Source organism: Lygodium microphyllum, chromosome 5 (assembly GCF_053477565.2).
Source record: "Lygodium microphyllum isolate KBCC chromosome 5, Lygodium_microphyllum_v1.1.10, whole genome shotgun sequence".
NCBI lineage: Eukaryota > Viridiplantae > Streptophyta > Polypodiopsida > Schizaeales > Lygodiaceae > Lygodium > Lygodium microphyllum.
Window position 1 is genome coordinate 139,146,115 of NC_141139.1, and position 16,796 is coordinate 139,162,910.

A 16,796-nucleotide genomic window follows, 5' to 3' on the forward strand; every position below is an offset into this window, starting at 1 on the left:
TCAGTTGAGCAGATACATGCACAGTCCCACTCATCACCATTGGCATGCAGTGAAACGTGTCTTCAGGTACATCAAAGGCACGCAATACTTGGGCCTTCTCTACAGGGCTGATACTTCACTTATCATGCATGGGTTCACTGATAGTGAACGAATATATTTCCCTACCCGCTAATTGATCCAAAATCTAGTCAATAAATGGCAACGGGTTGCCACATCTAGTTGTGAAGCTGAGTACAGAGCAGCTTTCACAGCTACAGTAGAGTGTGTTTGGCTACGGAAATTACTTGCAGATCTTCTGGTTGGTCAGACAGCTCCTACCGTCATCCATACTGACAGTTAGAGTGCTTTGGCTATAGCACGAAATCCAGTGTTGCATGCTCGCACAAAGCACATTGAGGTTCATTATCATTATGTCAGAGAGAGATGGTCAGATGGTGACATCAAGTTGTCTTATGTTCCCACTGAGGACAACTTGGCAGATCTATTCACTAAGGCTCTTCTGCGGCCTAAGTTTGAAGCTTTTCGACAAGCTTTACACTTGGTCCCTTTTGTTACGTGATCTGCCTTCTCTGTACAGTCATAGGTTGCTATATCCACATTGGATGAATTTGTGCAACCATGACTTAGTCTTTCAGGTATCTTGAGATGTTTCCAGGATACTTCAGCCCATACCGTTGAGGGGGGTTTGTAGGCCACTCTATGGGCTATCCATAGGTGTCACTCATTCCTTGGTATGTGCCTTGTAGGCCTAGATATTATCAGTTAGGACCTATGGTACACTTAGTACTAGTTCCAGTTGGGACACCTAGTACATGTATGACACCCAGCTAGGGTTTCATCATGTTAGGTTAGGGTTTCATTATATTAGGTGTATCTTTTTGTATTCTTTATAACTTCAGTAATACAACTTCAGCAGCACGCTTTGCTTCTTGCCTCCGTCTCCTGTTGCTTCCGTTGTCCACTCCACCCAACAGAAGGCTCCTCTCCGCACCAGCTACACTGCCTCATACAAGCAAAGGTAGTGCTTTGGAGTCTCTAGATGTTACTGTGGCCAGCAGTTGCAGGCTCCATCCTACTGCATCTGGGCCAGCTGAACTCTTGATTGCTAGACCCTCATGTGCTACAAGCCATGTGAAGTAGGATGCTCTCCTTGGCTGCCAACAGATGCCAGCTTGTATCAACATATGTCTACCAATTCGGGCCATAAATAGGTTTTGTTACCTGAGGTGACATTATTACTTGCTGTAGGCATATGTAGTCTTTGCATCACTTGTTTTGATTGTGAGATCAAGACAACCTCTTGACTAAAAGTGCTTTCTAGGCCAAATTGGTTGTGGGATCTCTCGCATTTCCTTTTAAAGTCTACATGTATAACCCTACTTTGCCAGCATGCTCGTCAGTGTTTTGACGCCTTTCAAACAACTAGGCTTAAAAATCCTTGTTTATCAAAAACTGAGAAGAGATAACCTTCCTCTAGATTTTTTTAATGACACATAATTGTATTGGTTTCATAAGTGTAGAAGGTATATGATCTATTCAAGTCCTCAAAAACTTGCTTAAATCCCAATCTGTTGTGTGTAAATATGCTCTATGTTAGTAAGCTCTGTTGTACACATAGTTCCATAAGACTTCTATGACATCAAATGATTATTTCATTCATGTGTGGCCTCCTAAACAGTGCAATCACAGCTACTGATTGCTGGGTTCCTTGAATTCCTAGAGGCACGTGACAATTGTACCTTGACTAGTAGGTGGACGTTGACATCTCCTAGAGAAGCAAGTGGGTATTATAGAGTAATTGATTGCATCTTTCCTTATGAGGAAGAGTATCATCCGTTATCCTTTGCAGCTCCTTTGAGGCCATAGCTGGTTTGTGGCCCAACTTTTAACTTTTTGAAAAAGGCCTTGATGATAAAGATCTTGTCATGCCCCTCTATCTCATACAATAAATGGCAGCCATAGCTAACTACCTGTGACCAGAAGGCTCCCCAAGAGATGCATCCTAGGCTAGGTGCAACTCAACAAAGTAGGCGGTATGCCCCTCTCCACATCATCTATGCTTCCTCACATGACCATAGACAATGCTTTGGAGTCTCTTGACATTGATGTGGGCAGTGCTTGCATACTCTATTCTGTTGCATCTTGGCCAACCAACTTCCAAATGCTAGACCCCACGTGCTACAAACCATAGAAAGTAGGAGACTTTCCTTGGGCACCAAAAATCCCGTAAGCATCACCCTAGCTAGAAGGTTTTGTGGAAAGCATCCATGATGCTATGCTCTACCCAATGCCTCTATTGCATGAGGGGGCCTAGTCCATGTCATCTTGCATCAACATAGGTTTGCTAATTTTGGATGTGTAAGCAAGGAAATTCACTAGCTTTTGGGTGATTGCTAGGGCCGGCTAAAGACACTCTCTTGGGTCCCTGTCCAACTCATCTAAAGGCCTACACCTAGAGGTGCCACTCCAGGATGTCTGGCCAAGGTATGTGTGGATCCAACCCCCATGTCTTCCCTTGGAGACCTATGACTTTGATCTTCTTTCAAGGGATGTCGGGGAAGTCAAGACCTTGTTGTCCTCTGTCTAGAACTAATTGGCCCCACCCTCCTACATAGAAGAGAAAGTGTTTGGGGGGGCACCTACACTGGAATGCCAATAGGCGAAAACTTTGTTGCAGAGCGAATCACAGTTCTTAGATGCCGAGGAGTGGCTTGGGCAGCAAAATGCAAATCCCAGAGTGTGTGGAGTTATCAAACATAGTGAGAGATCAGCCCAGATGCTGACGACTAATGTCAAGAAAGGTTGCCAGGGTGGAAGAAGTTTTGTAGGCAGCCAAACGCAAAAAGTGACGATGCTTAGAGGAAGAGGAGCTAATGCCAGGGTGTGGGTGCTGATGGCATGGTCAAAATTGCTGACATGAGATTGCAGGAGGAGATGCCAAACAAGGAGAAGGCCTCTAGATAGCATAACACAAATCCAGAGAGAGCCTTGGTGGAAGAAGTTAATGCCAGTGCTAGAGAAGATGATGCTAGGGTGGGGGAGCTCCAAAAGCAAGACCTGAGTGATGGAATAGGGCGCTTGAAGGAGAAAGGGAAGGGTGACCACAAACTGTGATGTTCTCTAGTAGGGGTATGGGCATCAGTGGAGCGACGAGGGAAGAGTGTCAGAGTGACAGATGAAGAGGGGTGAAGAATGATTGAAGTGGTGTTAAGAACGGATGAAGTGACAGCCTATTTATAGGCATAAGTTGTCTAGTGTTGCGCACCATAGTGTGGATGTCCATTGAAAAAGTGACCAAAATGTGGACACAAGCCCTTTTTGGGGCTATCAGTGCAAAACCCTAAATGAAGTGTGTAAACTGAAGAAATTGTTTTTCAACACAATGGTGTAGGGTCCATATTCCTAGAAGCCTTCATATAGGAGAAATTTTTAGGTCTAGTTGTGTGGAGTGAGACCTTGTACCACTAGCTTGCTCAATAGGACCTAGCTTTGGTAATTTGGATCAATGATTCCCAAACCCCCCCTGTTAGCGAGGTTGGATGATTGTTTGCCAAGCCACCTTAGCATGGGAGTCTCTTGACCCACCCAAGCTGTACCACAAGACATTCTGAACCAAGTGGCGTGAGTAAGCAATACTAGATGTTAAGAAACACGAAGGATGCGGCATGCTCCTCTCCACAGGAGCTGCGTCGCCTCACACGACGAAAGGCAAAGTGCTTTGGGGTTTCTAGAGGCTGCTGTGTGCAGCGCTTACAATCTCCCTACTTCTACATCTGGGCAAGCCAACTTCCGACCGCCAAGTCTCCATGTGCCACCAGCCATAAGAAATACGATACCCTCCTCAGCCTCCAACTATCCCATAGGTGGCGCCAGAAGGTCCGTCGAAAAGGCTCCGTGATGCTATGTTCCGCCCAATGCTGCCTGCTACGTGACGATGCCCAATCCATATCCTCCTGCATCAGTACGTGTCTGCCAATCCTGGCAGTGTACTCCAGGAACCTCGGTGGCTTCTTAGCGACCGCAGTGGCCGGCCATAGCCACTCTCCTGGATTCCACTCCAGCTCATCAAGTGGTCTGCCCTCCTAGATCCAGAGGCGCCACTCCGTGAGCTCCTGCCAGAAGACAAAAGGGTCCAGCCGCCATGTTTTCCCCTGAAGGCCAATCACCCAGATCCTCCTCCATGAAAGGACAGCTATCTCCTCATCCTGCTGCCCTCTGTCAAGAGCCAGATGCCCCCCCTCCAGTATGGTGAGTTGGAGCGCCGCCCACTCCACTTGCCACCTGTAGGGGGATGCCTGCTGGTGAAAACCTAGCAGCCCATACCTCCTCAGGCTCTATCGGCTCTCGTATGGAAGGAGCAAGCCCCTCTCGAGGTATTGCTGTGTCTATCTCCCTTCTCCTTAGCTCCACTCCTCTCTGGCAGCCTGATACTTGCTGTAGCACCTCCTTGTCCACCATCCTGTACACCTCCCGCCATGTCCTGATGGTACAAGCCGGGCCGGCCTCCCAACCAGCCCACTGGATATGGGGGTGCTTGCCAATATGTGCCCCTTCGCGATCTTTGACCTGGGGGTTCTAGATCATCGGCTGATGGTCTATCTCCTTGTGGCAGCGTGGGGGGCTCTGGATTAGGGTCTTATGGAGGCCTTGCCACACGCGGAGCAAGTTGCGTAGTAGGAAAGGTGATCTGGGTTGATGTGAAGATCCATCTCAGGGATGGCCTCCACTTACTGCCAAGCCTTTGTCTACAATCCTGAAGACCCTCCTGCAATAGGACTTTCCATGTCTGCCCTCCTAGTGTGAGGCTGCGGACAACTAGCTTGCCCAAGAGGGCCATACTTTGAGACTCTGGGTCTATAATCCCAGGGCCTCCCTTTGACTGATGTTGTATGATGGTCACCGACGCCACCTTGGCCTTGGAATCCTTGGAGCCGTCTGACCCGGACCAAAGGAAGTTCCACACTAGGCGGTGAAGCTGCACTACGCAAGATGAAGAGAAGCACCAACATGAGGCGATGTACCAGGCCGTCGTATGGCCTGCCTAGTGAGAGGCGAGCCGTGCTCCAGTAGGTCAGCTTCCTCCGAATAGAATTGAGGATTGGAAGAAACTGCTGGTGGGCGGAAGTGATGTCGAGTTCCACTTGGAACCCTAGGTAACGGACGGTCTGCCCTCTGCTCACCCATCTAAATCCCAGGTGGACGCCCCACTTCGTGCTAGAGTTTGGGTTTGTGAGGAAACCAACCGACTTTTGCCAGTTGATTTTCGCTCCCGCTGTAGAACAGAACACCTCAAGAGCCAGCCTCACTCTCTCCAGCATCAACTCATCGTCCTCTATATAGAGTGTTGTATCATTTGCATACTCTGAGTCGAACAACTCAGTCTCCTCTCACGGGAAGTCGGAGCCCGCGTAATCCAAGAGTAGTATGGCCAGTCTCTGCCAACTATGCTGAGCCCACTCTGTTGCCTCAAAGAAGGTGAATACATTGTCTAGGATGCTCCTATCCTGGACAAAGCCTGTCTGTGTGTCATGGATGATATCTGCAAGCACAGGGCGTAGTCGCCTACCAATCATCTTTGCCAATGCCTTATAGGCCATTGACAATAAGGTGATCGGTCTCCACTAGGAAAGCTCCAACTGGTCTCCCCCTTTGGGGAGAAGACTGATAAGGCCTACCGAAAGTCTCTCTCGCATTTGTCCTGAAGTGAAAATGTCCTGGAAGGCCATCAGTAGGGGGTCCTTCACCACCTCTCCCATTAGGTAGTGAAGAAGGCCTTAGAGAGGCCATCCTCTCTCGGGCATTTCTGCCCTGTTGTGTGTATGGAAAGCCTCCTCTAGTTCCTTCTCTGTGAAGGGGGCTAGGAGGGAGCGTCCCACCTCCTCTGTGACGAGGGACAGGATGTGATCCCAGACCTGCTGTCTACATCGTTGTCCTCTAGCTGAGGCTATCTCGCCAGAAAAGGCGTTTGTAGTAGTCGGTGGCAATCTTCATCACCTTGTCTGGGCTAGAACGAGTCCTCCCATACTGATCTCGAAGGCTCCGTATCTGCTCTTCTGAGGTGCGAGGCTGGTGCACTTGGAAAAACTCCCTGCACATCGTGTCCCCCTTCCGTGCCCAGAAAGCTGCTGAGGTGTGGAAAGAGAACTCCGAGTGTCTGTCCTCTAGGCCAGCAATGGCTGCTCCTGCGCGCACCTCTTGTGGGTGGAGGGTGGGATCCCTTGGTGCCTCTTGTAATAATCTCTGTATGGCTGCAAGGTCTCGCCGGAGTGCTCTCTCCTTCTCCCAGCTTTGCTGCCTTGCCTGTATGGCTGCCTCTTGGCAGATACTGCTCAACTCGGCTAGAACCTCTGCAACCTCCTCTGCGATCCAGCCCCTCCTGCCCCACTCCTTGGTCCAAATCTGCCTTATCTCTCTCGTTACCTCCTCCCTCCTATAGATTGAGTTAGGAATCTGATAGGATCATGTGTCTAGGGTAGATGCTGGGGAATCAAGTGTCAAGAGAACCGGGCAATGGTCGGGGACAACGTGGTGCCCGGCCAACTGCCCAATCTAGCCTCCACGAGAGCTTGCCCACTCTTCCATATAAAACTTGTCCAACCACTCCAGCAGGACTCCACCTAGCCGCCTGTATCCCCAAGAGAAGTCTAGAGACCTCTCCCTCCAGTGGAAGGTAGGGTCTCTCCAGGCATCGCGTGCTCCTACTGCTAGTAGAAAGACCTCCCATGCCTCTTGCTCCTCCCCAGCTATGCCCTGGTAGTTTCTACCTTTGCCCTGCTGGTCCTCCAAAGCTTCCAGGTTGTTGAAGTCTCCTCCAATGATCCAGGAGTCCACCTTTGGGAGTCCATCCATGATCTCCACCCAGAACCTGCTAGGTGCCCTAACCTCTGTAGGGGCATTGACATTGAGGACTCCAAGGCACGAGTCCCCAATATCCAATTTGATCCATAGAACCCTCCTTGCCACTATGGTCCCGTGGTCTCGTACACAAGCGGTGAGACTCAGGCCAATAGAGGTACATACGTCTCCTCTCCTGCCGTGGGAACCTATGGCGTGCTCCTAGTGAGTGTACGAGTTGGCCGTGAGTACCTTTTCTACCCGTTGGGTGTGGGTAGGAGTGAGCTTGTGCTCCTATAGAAGTAAGATGTCGATCCGGCTGGCAAGGGCAGGCTGCAACTCCTGCCGAACAATCAACTTCTTGGAACCATGTGCCCCACTGTAGTGGAGACTATTCACATTCCAGGATGCAAGGTGTAAGGTCATGGGGAAACCTGGACTGATCGAACATGCATCTGTTCGGTGTGAAGACTGTTGATGAGGAGGAGAAACTATGGGGCATGCAAGTATGCTTTGCCGCAAGTCTGGACGGCGAACTCTAGTCCCCCATGGTGGCCCTCGGGATGCTCCAGGTGTGGTACTATCAATGCATCTATCAACCATGCTGAGAGTCGTGACTCTGTACATTAGTAGAAATAGACCGCTTGTGCCAGGGGCCACTTGATCACATCCCTTGGAGCTCTCCATTGTGGAGGGGCTCGAAAGATAATGCTCAAGTGTGGGACCTCGGCACCAGCCCGCCAGTTAATGTCCATCATGCAACTTGGCCATTGCTGTGCAAACAATGCTAGTCCTTCTCCCATCCGCTGGGAGATGTGGTCTGCTAGCTAACTCTTCAACTCCTCCTCTATTTGTGTTGCCGTCCAATCCCCTGAGTGAGAGGACTGAAGGAAAAAAGCGTAGTTTGGTCCATCCGGTTGTGCTAGTAGATGGACCTTGCCCCTCCTTGACTTACGAACCACGAAGATCCCCACCTCTAGAGGTAGTAGGGACTCTCCACGCTCCACAACTCTCAAGTAGAACCATGGGCCACTACAGAAGAACTCCTGTGGCAATAGCTATGCATGTCTCGGGAAAGTGTGACAGGGGGTAGGGGCAGATGAGCTAGTGGTTGTGTGAGAGGGGGAAAACTGTTGGTGTGAGGAGGATGTAGGTGTGTGTGGCTCATCACCTCCTGTGGGAGGAGGGGGGTGGGTCTAGGGGGGATCACTTGAAACGAGTGCGGATCAAGGGGGGGGGGGGTGCTCGGCAGGGGAGGTGCTGGGGGGAAAGAGGATCAAGGGATGGTGGGTTGGTTGAAGGTATGTAGCGGGTGTGGGGGGGGGGGGGGGGGGGTGGCGGCCCTGGAAGGGGGGGCTGTGGGCTAGGGTCAGTGGGGGTATGGGAGGGAGGGGGTGGGTGGGTGTGGGGGCTGTGGGATCTCAGGTGACGTAGTTTGTGGCACGGGTGGTGGATGTGGGGGACTGTGGTCCTGCCGGGTGGGGCGGGCTGTGGAGTGCTTTGGTGAGGGGGCGTCGCTCGCTCTCATACTCCCTGTTGTCGTGGCTGTGTCTGAGGAGCTGGTTGTGGTCCCCCTGCCATCTCCCTCTTTGTCGTCTTTGGACCTGTGTGAAGCCGTCATGGTCTACCTGCGGGCCTGTCGGTGGAGCCGCCTTGGCTCTGAAACACGTACAATTTGCTACTTGATGCCCAAAGTCGTGGCAGCGCAGGCACTGCCCTGGTTGCCCAGTCACAATGACCTGCTGCTCAAAGGAGTGACCTCTTGCCTCAATCTCCAGAAACTTTGGTATACTTTTTGTGTCTTTCATGGCCTCTCGTACATTTGGAACTCCTGCAGCTCTCACTACATCCGCGAAGGAGGCAGGAAGCACTGTGTCGAAGAGCCGTCCAAAGTCCTCCACTAACTGGCAGTACTCTACCGCCAGTCCAGGGAAGAGTAAGGTGACCGAGTGTCTGAGAGATCTGTTGTGGAGCGCAAATGTCTCCACTGTGAAACCGCTATAACAGGGAACCATGTAAATGACCCCCTTCGTGGAGGCATAGGGCAAGCTCTCCACTACCTCACGAGCTGCGTCTGCAGAGGTGAGTCGAACCATGAAGATCCCTCGATCCATGAGGACTACCTCCACGATCTGCGCTGTGCCAATGCGCAGTGTGGAGTGAAGTCAATCCCGAAGTTGGGCCCTAGATGGATAGTGTCTTGTTACCTGACCGAAAATCACTATTTCTTTAAGCTCCAACTTTGTGGCACAGACGGCTAAGAGCTGTTCCTCAGAGAGGACAACGCGCAAGGTGTTTGATTGGGGGGCACTCGCAAAATGCACCGGCGTCTGTGACCAGAGGTTTCCATTGCGTGATCCTGTTGAGGACCTACCAATCACGTTACTGTGCCGCCGGAAGGGGGGGGGGTTGTTGCTGCAAGTGGAGGGAGCAACGACAGGGCGGGGGGGGGGGGGGGGGATGGGGGGTGGTTGATGGCGAAGAGGGGAGGGCGAATGCTCCTTTTTGGTGGTGGGATAGTCATTGGTCTTCACCGATGGCCGGATCCCGACGGAATATGTGTGTGGGGGTTGCCGGACGGGGGCTGCATGCCTATGGAGGCGGGAGCACTGCAGGGGGGGCGCCAATTACAAGCTTTGGGCCGCTCAGGAAGCCCTGGTGGCCAACAGGGTGGGGAGGGGGGGGATCGTGCAGCGTGTCAGGGTGGAGGGGAGGCACAACACTGTGGGGGGGAGGGGGGGGGGTGACAGAGGAAGAGTTGGCGGAGGAGGGGGGAGCTGGCGGGAGAAGGATGGGCGCTGTGACGGAAACTGCTAGGTTTTGCACTGAGGACACACAGAGTGTATGACCACGACAGAAATACAAAGAGACAGACACAGACACAGAGGGCAAAACTGTAACCCTGAACGCAAAACTCAAAACACAAACCCTAAACGCAAAACTCAAATCTCAAAGACAAAAACTCAAACACAAACAGAAGAAGGGAGAGAGAGAACACAACTGTGAAGTGAATGAATGCTGTAAATGAATGTCAGAGTGTACAATGTACTCAAGGGCAGAGCAATGTTGGAGTGTGACGTCCACCGAAGACGGATCCCAAGTTTGTGACCACCAGTTGGAGTGTAGGAGTGCTGAATAGTGAATGGCAGCAGGCTGGTCACCAAAACCCAGCAGTTTGGAGGCTGGAAACTGGTAAATGCAACAGTGTACCATTGATCGGAGGCTGGAAACTGTGCGCAGTCTGTTGTAAACAGCAGGCTGAAATAGTGTCTGAGAGTGTCAGGGCTTGCAATGCTGAAAACGCAGGCTGGCTGACCTTGGAGATGATGGACAGCAGGCTGAACAGCAGTCTGCGACAGTCTGGAGCAGTTGCCAGCAGCTGAGAGTTGTCGCCTACAGCAATGGACAATCTGAAGATAATGTGGCTGCAGTCGATGATGGCTGGACAGCAGATGGACGCGGGCTGCAGGCTGGAAATTGGGCGCCAACAACAGCAGAGGGTATGTGGGCTGGTGTAACCTGCAAACAAGGATGATCACTGAATGGGGGAAGCCTGTCTATTTATAGATGTGGAAGGACGCCCCAAAAATTAGGGTTTCCACTAAACTCTTTCGAACTGCTCCCCGTTTTAGGGTTTCCATTGAACTCTCTCGAACCGCTCCCCGTTTTAAGGTTTTACTCTAAAAGAGCATTTTTTCTGTGTTTTGGGGCTGTTTAAGAGGCTAATCAGCAACAAGTAATGCATATTTTAGCTCAACAGGTGCAACGCGCCTACTTTAGGGCAGTGCATTGCGACTGGACCGAGGGGAGGGAAGGCTGGGCGGCAGGAGGAGGGGGAGGTGAATGTTGTGGGAGGCCGGGGGGGGGAGGGGGGGTGGCTCTGGGTGGGCGCGATGGCAGTAGAGGTGTGACAGGTTCGAGCTGGGGCTTCAGATCTTTCTTGTACTTTGTACTTGCATCTCGCGCTCTTTAGATTATTGCATTTGGTGTTGTGCTATCACACTCACACACTCTCTTCACTATCAACAGTATTTGCAGCTGAGCTTGAGCTTTGATCTTTGTGCATTCACTCACCTCTCACATTTGGTATCAGAGCAGCCCTTTGCCCAGCCCAGCTCATGGCCATCGCAAGCTGAGCTACCACGCTCTAGGTCCTCGGCATTCAATCCAAAAGTCTGCTCCACCACCAGACCTGCAGCAGCCATCATCTAAGATACTGTAGGCATCACTTGTTCCAATCTGCAGTCATTCTGCTCCTGCACCTGCATTACAAGTCTGCTGAGTATGCCTGATCCTGCAGTGCTGCCCCAGGCAGTGCCTCCACCAGTTGCGCGGCTAGACTGGGCAACGCTCCCTGTTTGCCCCTTCACCTGTGCTCCTGGGCCTGTCTGGCCCCTGCTCCTGGTAACCTGCCAAGTTTGCCTGTGTAGCACCTGTTTGGCACTCTGCTCCACCCAAGCAGGCAGTGCTTCTGCCTCTACTCGTGTTCGCCATTCTGCACAGTGCACACTCCCTGCTGCTCTCTGCTCCTGGTCTGGCCACCCTTAGCGCCAGTTTCTAGCGCTACTTCAAGCAGTGCCCGCCACCTAGAGAGCCGCCCACTTGGTCCTGATGAGCATGCAGCCTCCTTGTTTGACCTCCAGCTCAGCGCTCCCTGTTCCTGCCCCAGGCTCGCTAGGACTGTCAGATCTGCACAAATTTCAACATTATCAGAGGTAAACAGAAAGAAAATTGTTAAATGATGTATTTGAGGGGCTGCTTCCCATTTCTTTCGGTGATACAACTAGAGCTTCAGCAAGTGAACGTAATGTTCAGCCAGTTTCTCCATTGGGTAATGCCAAAAATCAGCCCAAGGCTGATCTGAATATTAAGCAAGGTGCTGAATTTCAAATTTAGCAAGAGCTTGTACACAATTAGGAGGCTAGACAAATGCCTAGATGGTATTTGTAGAGTATGATAGACAGTCATTTGGATGCTCCTATTGCTGGTCGTACTAGAAGGCAAGCTCATATGCATGATGATGCACATACCATGGTTTTTTATGGCAGCAGATATACTTTGATGATGAAGAGCATGAATGTTTCGAGGATGCACAACATAGTGTGCACTGGATGACAGCAATACAAGCCGAGTTTGATTCCATCATAAAGAATCAAACATGGGATTTAGTGTCTTTGCCTGTTGGGAAGAAAGCCATTGGTACAAAGTGGGTCTATAAGCTGAAAAGGAATGTAGATGGATCCATTGACAAATATAAGGCCAGGCTTGTGGCCAAGGGCTTCACACAAAAGAAAGGCATTGATTATGAGGAGACATTTGCTCCTACCTCCCGCATGACTACCATTAGCTGTGTGGTTGCTTTGGCTGTCCATTATGGATGGACTATGTATCAACTTGATATAAAGTCTGCATTTTTACACGGGGAACTTCAAGAAGAAGTATATGTATAGCAGCCCATTGTGTTGAGGGATCTGAACACTTGGTCTTTAAGTTGAAAAAGGCTTTATATGGTTTGAAACAAGCTCCTCGAGCTTGATATGCAAAGATTGATGCTTTTTTACTCAGCCAAGGATTCATAAACAGCTCATCAGAGTCTACTCTTTACGTATGTAAAGAGCAAGGATCCTTGTTGGTCATATGTCTATATGTTGATGATCTTTTGCTTACAGGGACACAATGCTAATCAGATTTCAGCATTCAAACAAAATTTGTAGTAAACTTTTGAGATGTAGATTTGGAGCCTTTGCACTATTACTTTGGCATTTAGTTCATTCATGATGCTAGAGGCAATGGATTGTCACAGTCGAGATACATTGGTAAACTTCTTGTGAGGTTTGTCTTACAAGATTGCAAGCTAGTTTGTATACCAATGGAACCTGGACTGAAGTTGTCATTGCATGATGACAGTGACATGTTTGATATCTATACATATGCTCAAGTGGTTGGATGACTTATCTTCCTATGCAACACAAGGCCGGACATACAGTTTGCAAGTACATACAAGGCTTAAAAAAGTCCGTTTGAATAGAGGGAATAGAATGACTGGTGAAGCTTGTGCTTTTTCTCTTAAGTGTCTTCTTTTTCTTCTTTTTTCATGGTCTTCCTCTTCTTTGGCAGTTGCTAGGTTGGCCTTTTGTGATATTTTCCTGGTATAACATAACTTTTCAATGTGTCCCATTTTTTTGCAGAAGTCACAGACAATGTCTTTCTTTCCTTGGTACTTGTTATTGACATAGAGAACTTGTTCTTTCTTGAAGTGCTTGCTTCTTCTTTTCCTTTGAGCTTTTTCTCTTCTTCTAGAAGTGATGCTTTGATATCTACTAGCTTTGGATTTGGCATATTAATTAGTGTGGTGGAGACATTACCAAACTCTAGAGGAAGACTCTTCAGTAGAACTCCAATGCATACATCATTATCCATTTTTAACTTAATCCCTGCAAGTTGAGTTAGTAGACTTTCCAGTGGGTTGCAAGGAATGTATTAGCCTTCATATCCAACTTGAAAAATTGAATCAACAATCCATATTTTGAAGATTTAGATTGGGCACTAAACAGTGTGTCCAATTGTTCCCAAGTGGCATGAGATGTATCACATGTGTCTACATGGTGGATATAATTGTCATCAAGCTCAAGCTTGATGATGGCTTGGGCTTTGTCACCATTCTTTTGCCATACTATTGCAAGGGCAGCATCTTTGGGTTTCTTTTCTTGGCCATTGGTTATTGATCAAAGGCACTTCTTCATCAGGATCACAACTTGATCCTTGTCTACCAAGTGTGGAAGCCCATTCCTTTGAAGTGGCATGACGGTGAATCTTTCCCCTTAGTGGATGGTAGGAGCAGCAGCAAATCAGCTTCAACAACTGAGGTAAATCCAACAAGAGAGTTGGAAAAAAATTATGCTAAAAGACACAATAACTATTAGTGTTTAAACAACACTATTTAGTATCATGAGATACTATCTTGAGGCTTAATGCTGGGTGTTGATGCTTGATCTTCTTGAACCTTCTTCTTGCTGAGTTTGAGGGTTGCATTTGCTAGAAACCGAGCAAATCTGAGCGGCTAGGACTTCAATCCACCAAGCAGATGAGAGAAATGAAGAGTTTTAAGAGCTTGAAGCTCAAAGGAGTTATGGTGGAATTAGGGTTAGTAGGCAACATCGTTGTTTGTAGCAGTGTGCGTAGGTGATCATTTTGCGAGATCTCTGGTGGGTAGGAGGCTTAGGTCATACTCTTTGATTGCCTTGTGGTTACAAGGCTGATCGTGGTCGATGCTATTGGCGTGAGCTATTCGACAGCAACAGGGTGCAATTCTAGCAATGAACTGATCAGTGTGCAATGCCAGGTAGATGAGAGCTTAATGTCATGAATTTGTGTGATGGAGGATTGTGCGTGAGTCAGGGAGGATATCCCAAGAAGAGACCTAGTCAAGATATGGCTTGAACAGAGAGATCTAGGAGCTCCAAGTGAGGCAGGTGCGGCCAGCTAAGGCTGCCAAGAAGGGTAGAGTGGAAATTGAGTGAGAGATGAAGTCATCTATTGAACTTGAGCTAGAATGAGATTGAGGAAGGTTGGAAGAACACTGAACCAAGCTAAAACGAGCTCACCATGGCTCTGATACCATGTTAAGAAACACGGATCCTTGAGCAAGGTTTAGCTATGGAGGACGGAAATCAATAACAAGATGCATGATGAATTCCAAGATAGATTAACTTGGACTCATAAACACAATCTTGAGTAGAGAGAGATAAGAGTGAAAGTACAGAGTACAATAGCATTCATCATTTAACTCAATGCCAAGTACATGCTTTTATAGTTGTAGGATGGTTCTCCTTTTCTCACTATGCCTATGGGATTTAGACAGCAGGAGTGTGATTGCATAAATCTCAATAGGTGGGTGGTTGTGATATCTAGTCCCACATCGAATCCAAGTTGCATGATTACTTGTTCTTGGCCACCCATTTGAATCCCAAGTGGATACCCCAATCAATGCTAACTAACTTACACCAATTGATTCACACATGTCATGTAGAACACCTCTAGCCAGTCTCACTCTCTCCAACATCACCTCATCATCCTCACATAGAGTGTTGTGCCATTTGCATACTTTGAATCTAGCAACTCTCCCTCTGTCCACATTAGTAGCCTGAGTTCTCTCAGACCGTTGACTCTGAATTGGAAGAAGTTGGACATTATCTCTACAGAGGGTAGGACTGAGCTACTTACAGGATAGAGGGATGGAGACACTACTAGAGGAAGCCCCTATAAGATTACAATGGGATCTAGGAGAGTGGATTTGGAGAGACCCATTGCCAATAGACCATGTGACGTAGCCTTTTTTGGTTAGACACTAGGTTGGGTAGGAGGATATGGATGAGTAGGATTAGAGCAAACCCAATTGCTTCTTAGCATTGGCACATACATAGACTTTTCTGGCTAGATACTAGGTAGGGGAGGAGGATACGGATGAGTAGGATTAGAGCAAAGTTAATTTCTATTTAGCATTGACACATACAAGGTATCTCAATGCCTTTTTGGTTAGATTTATAGATGAGATTGGTTGATAGCTCTAGATCTAGAAAGATCTCACCCTTCATGTGGCTTGTAGCATATAGGAACTTGGCACTTGATTTGGCTATGGTATGAGTTCCTATAGCATGTGCAAGATGTGGAGAGCTAGAGGAGACTTAGAGACACTGTCAATGAGGGAGTGGAGGATGTGAAGATATGCTAGGGTTTGCATTGAGGAAACATAGAAAATATGGCCACGACTAAAATACAAAGACTCAAACAATGGCATGCAAAACTCAAACCCTAAACGCAAAAAACACAAAAACGTAAAAACAAGCAAAGAAGGAAGAGAACTTTGAAGTGAATGAATCAATGCTGTAAATGAAGGAAAGAATGCACAAGATGCTCAAGGGCTGAGATGTCCAATAGCTGGTGGTTCTCATGGGAGTGGGCTGAGGGAGGTGTCGTGCACTGGAGATGGATCTTGAGTGCAGTAACCACTAGTTGGAGCAGTGGCTTATGAAGAAAAGTGCTGAAAACACCAAAATGACCTAATGTAGATGATGGAAGCTGATCATTGGCAATAGTGGGAGGTTGGGCGCCTGCGTAGCAGCAATCACTAGGGGTTGGATAGCTAGTGGAAGAGGGCTGATGGCTGAAACTTGCAAGACAAGGAATTGCTGAATGGTGGGTAGCTTGTCTATTTGTGGATGTGGAAGGATCCTTCCAAATTAGGGTTTTGCATGTGGGACACACTTTCTAGAAACTGCTCCCCGTTTAATGAAACTTTTGGTAATTTGTTGTTTTGGGGCTGTTTTAAAGAGCTAATCAGTGGGTAATGAATTTTTAGCTCAACATAGGAGGGTCCTCAAGATGGTCTTGCATGGTACATCTGAGACTGATATTGAGCTAGGGAGTAGTAGCTTGGGTCATGGAAAGAGGGCCAATGTGTACTCTCCTTTCCCATTGTTGGCTAGCACTTCAGCATCAGTCTCATTCTAGACACAATGGCCAACACTTTAGGATCAGTCGCACTCCAGACTACTTGGAGATAAGGGTGGACAAAGGGGCATTCCCACAAATGCAAGTTGATTGCTGGTATTATTGCTTGTTCATTTGAATTTGGACTGTGAGGTGCAGTCACACAATAGATCGATATGATAATTCCATTTTGGGAACTCTATCCTCTAGAATTTGGATAGAGACTATCCATACATACCATGGGAGACAGGAGAGATTGCACAATAGAGAGATACTTTTATGTGGACACAGAACTCTAGCACCTTCTTCCATTCACAGCCACATATGGTCTGGCATTAGAACCCATTAGATTGGTTGTCTTCCTGGGCATTGTTTTTATGATTCACTTAGCAGTCCTTTTTTTTCCTGAGAAAAGATCTATTAATAACACCTTGGAGAAAATCCCCTTGAGGTAAAATACAAAGTACAAGGTA

At 48.4% G+C, this 16,796-nt stretch overlaps 1 protein-coding gene across 1 annotated transcript in view; it reads left to right on the forward strand.

Annotated features, from left to right (window-relative positions):
* Positions 1-16,796, forward strand: part of LOC148036455 (uncharacterized) — a 225,699-nt gene that overhangs the window by 54,431 nt on the left and 154,472 nt on the right. The gene's annotated exons all lie outside the window — the stretch shown is intronic.